This window comes from Cebus imitator, unplaced genomic scaffold (assembly GCF_001604975.1).
Source record: "Cebus imitator isolate Cc_AM_T3 unplaced genomic scaffold, Cebus_imitator-1.0 Scaffold216, whole genome shotgun sequence".
NCBI classification, from domain to species: domain Eukaryota; kingdom Metazoa; phylum Chordata; class Mammalia; order Primates; family Cebidae; genus Cebus; species Cebus imitator.
Window position 1 is genome coordinate 1219760 of NW_016107531.1, and position 3811 is coordinate 1223570.

The 3811-nt window shown below is 58.5% G+C and overlaps 1 protein-coding gene across 1 annotated transcript in view; it reads left to right on the forward strand.

The window, feature by feature from the left end:
- Nucleotides 1-3811, forward strand: part of NIBAN2 (niban apoptosis regulator 2) — a 58124-nt gene that overhangs the window by 46175 nt on the left and 8138 nt on the right. The gene's annotated exons all lie outside the window — the stretch shown is intronic.

Sequence of the window (3811 nt, forward strand, 5' to 3'; positions counted from 1 at the left end):
TTTTTTTTTTTTTTCTCCACCAACCAGCAGGGTGATTTGGAAACCTCACAGTCTCCCTCAGGGCCTCATTGCTCTCATCTGTAAACTTAGGAGGTGACTCTTCCAGGTCACTCATTTATTCAGCAGACATTTTTTAGTATCTACTCAGAAGCCCCAGATCTAGGCACTGGGGTGCAACAAGAAACATTCCCTGCCCTCATGCAGTTGGCAGTCTGGTAGGGGAGACAGATGCTAGACAGATGAGGTTGCTGGGGTGACGGCTCACAGCTATGCTGGTTGCTGGGCAGAGCCACCCCGGGAGCCCTGAGGTGTGTGTGTTGGGGGAAGGGTTGGTCAGGGCAGGCTCCTTTGAGGAGGTTATGGTTCAGCTTCAGCTGAGTCCTGAAGGAGGAGATGCCTGGGCCCATCACATCCTTCGTAGAGGAGAGGGGAGGAGTATGCCAGGCAGCCAGCATGAAAGGAGAGCCACAGGTGGTAGGAGTAGGCCTGGAGGAGGAACTGTACAAGGACCTGAAGCGGGGAGGGGATGACCTGAAATGGGGCTCGAGGGGGGCCTCTGGGGTCAGGTCTGGAAGAGTCTTGAAGGCCTCTAAGGAATTTGATCAGGAAGGCTGAGGATGGTCTTCCAAGGTGAGGGTGGTGCCCTGGGGAAGGAGCAACGCAGTCCTGGACCCTGAACTGCTTCCTGGTGATCTGGCCTGAGGGAGGCACGTGCCCCCGCTCCACCCTTGGGTGCAGTGCCACACGGTACAGAGGTGGAAGGTTGCAGGGGACAGGTTGCAGGGCTCCAGTGGCCTCTAAGCTGCTGCCGCAGGCCTTGGCTCACCCCACTCCTCCTGCTCGCCTCTCCAGAGCTGCCTCTGCCCTGTCTGGCCTCTGCCAAGCCAGGTCTTCAGCCAGGCCGGCCCCTGCCACCTGGGCCCAGCCGCCCACAAAGGGCCTCCTGTTCCCCGGTCCCGGGTGCTGTGGGCTGGGGCTGGGACTGGGCGGAGGCACTCAAGGCTCTGGCTGCCTGGCCAAGGGCTCTCCGCCTTCCCAGCCCCTGGCTTGGTGCCATTCCTCAAGGTTTCCAAGGCTAACGGCCGACCTGGCCTGACAGAGTGGGCCAGATAGGGAAGGGGTGGGCACAGAGCAAGGTAGGGGGGGCCACCCTCAGTCCCCATGTGTGCGGTGTGGATGATGATAAGCTCGAGCTGGAGAGTTGATTGGGAAGAGCTGGTCTGCGTGGAGCTCTTGGCGGTGAGCCTGGCACGCACAGTGAGCGCTCAGCGGGGAGGCCATGGGGGGATTCTTGTGTTTAGGGTGTAGTGGAGCAGAGGGAGGCCCAGGAGAGCTGCTGGGCCGGGGAATGAAGGGGTGTCCTGTGCCAGGAAGGTGTCCTGCCGGGGGGCCCCTTCACCCCAGGCTGGGAGCTGACGAGGCTGGTTTCAGGCCTTCCTTCCACCCCACAGACTGTGAGAAAGTTCTCTGCTTCCTCCGTCTCGGAGGCTGGGCTTGGAATTTGTGGAGCCTGGAATTGCTCACTCCAGGGGCTGCCAGGAAGTGGGGGGTGGGGGGAAGGAGGCCAAGCTGGGCAGACACCAGCGGTCCCAGGCCCCCTTCACATCCTGCATTCCTGGAGCAGCTGGGGGGTGGCAGCAGGCAGCTGGGCACTGGCTATGCCGGGTCCTCTGTTTGGGCCTGGGGTACAGAGGTCTTCCTGTCTGACCATGGTCCCCCTCTGTCTGCTGCTGGGAGCGAGGAATGCCATTTCCTTTCTTGGAAGGTCTCCAGGTCTGGCTAGAGTCAGCTGGTCCTGGGTTCAAGCCCCGCTCTGCCGTCCACTAGCTGAGTCGCCTCGAGCAGTAACTGCCTCTCCGAGCCTCAGTTCTTTCTCTGGGAAAAGTAGGGCACAGTGGGTCGAGGATTCAGTGAGCTGATGTGTGTGTAGCCTCAGCCAGGGCTGGGGCCTCAGTTTCCCAAGACTGTCATAATGAATGCCACAGACCGGGCGGCTACACAGTAGGAGTCTGTTCTCGCCCCGCTGGAGGCCTGAGGCGAGGTCAAGGTGTCAGCAGGGCTGCTTTCTCCCAGCCCCTTCTTCTTGGCTGGTGGCCGGCCGCCTTCTCCCTGAGTCCTCACAGGCTCATGCCCCTGCGTGCCCGTGTCTTCTCTTCTTTCAAGAAGAAATGTACTTTTCTTTTAAGGGTACTAATTGTATTGAATTTGGGCCCATGGTAATTCTCTTGGTTTAACTTACCTCTTTAAGACCCTGGGACCAAGGCCGGGCATGGTGGCTCACGCCTGTAAGCCCAGCACTTTGGGAGGCTGAGGCAGGTGGATCTCTTGAGGTCAGGAGTTTGTGGCCAACGTGGTAAAACCCCGTCTCTACTAAAAATTAAAAAATTAGCCGGACATGGTGGGGGAACCCCTGTAATCCCAGCTACTCAGGAGCCTACAGTGGGAAAATGGCTTGAACCCAGGCGGCAGAGGCTGCAGTGAGCCAAGATTGCACCACTGCACTCCAGCCTGGGTGACAGAGTGAGACTCTTCTCCAAAAAGAAAAAGACTCTGGATCCAAATACTATCATGTTCTGAGGTACTGGGGGTTAGGACTTCAGTGTATGAATTTGGGGAGTGTGAAAGCACGCTTCAGTCCCTAAGAGCTGAGCTCGTGGGAAGAGCTCAGGAGGGGCGACCCTGAAACTTGCCACACTCAGCAGCTGGGTGTGCAGAAAGAGCGAGCCCCAGGGCTCAAGGCTGGCTGGCCTCTCCCCAGCCCCGCTGTCTCACGTTCCTGCCACCTGGCAAGTGGCCCCGCCCTGCATACCTCAGTTGGTTCGTGCAGAATGAAACTTCCCTCTCCCTGTGGGGGAGCCTGCAGGTAACGCACCATCCAGATTTTCCAGCCAAAACTCGGTTTTTAGGAGATCTTGCCCTCCTCAGAGGCTGTTGGAGTTGCAGGGCGGTGGGGGGGACCACCTCCTCTGGCCCAGGTGGGCAGCCCCCACCCAGGGCTCTGCATGCTGACCTGGCTGGAACATCCACCCTGCTCCTGTCCCTTCTGCCTGACTTCTGGTCCCTGAAATGCAGGGATGAGACTCCCACAGTCCCCCGTCCCTGTCCAGGCAGCTGTGCTGTAGGGATGAACACTGGGCCTCCCCCTGCTCAGCTCCCTTGCTGCTCTGACAGGCAGTGATTTCTGTGGTCAGCTGGGTGTGGGGAGGGAGGGACCCAGCGAGGGGCTTTTTCTCTGCCGTGGTGACTCAGCCCATAGTCATGGCAGTGGGAGCCTTGGGTTTCTGATGCGCAGGCTTCCGTTTCCCCTTCCTGGGCTCTGGGGACACGGTGGTCAGAGGCACGCGGCCAGGGGAGCCTGCCTGCTGCCTGGCTCAGTGGTGTTTAACCACGTTCTTACCCCAAGTCAGATTTTGCAACTTCCTGCCAATTGCCTCCCCGGCACGGAGTCTGGAGGTCCATGCCTCACTTGGGTCCACCTCACTGGCCTTTGGGCCACTGATAGCACCAACAGTGACACAAATGCAGAAATAGTGTTTTTTCTAGTTGTTATCAATAGTAAATCCTTCCTTTTGTTTTTTGAGACAGAGTCTTACTCTGTCACCAGGCTAGAGTGCAGTGGCACAATCTTGGCTCACTGCAACCTCTGCCTCCTGGGTTCAAGTGATTCTTTTGCTGCAGCCTCCCAAGTAGCTGGGATTACAGGTGCCCGCCACCACACCCAGCTAATTTTTGTATTTTTAGTAGAGATGGGGTTTCTCCACGTCAGCCATGCTGGTCTCGAACTCCTGACCTCGAGTGATCCAGCCCCCCC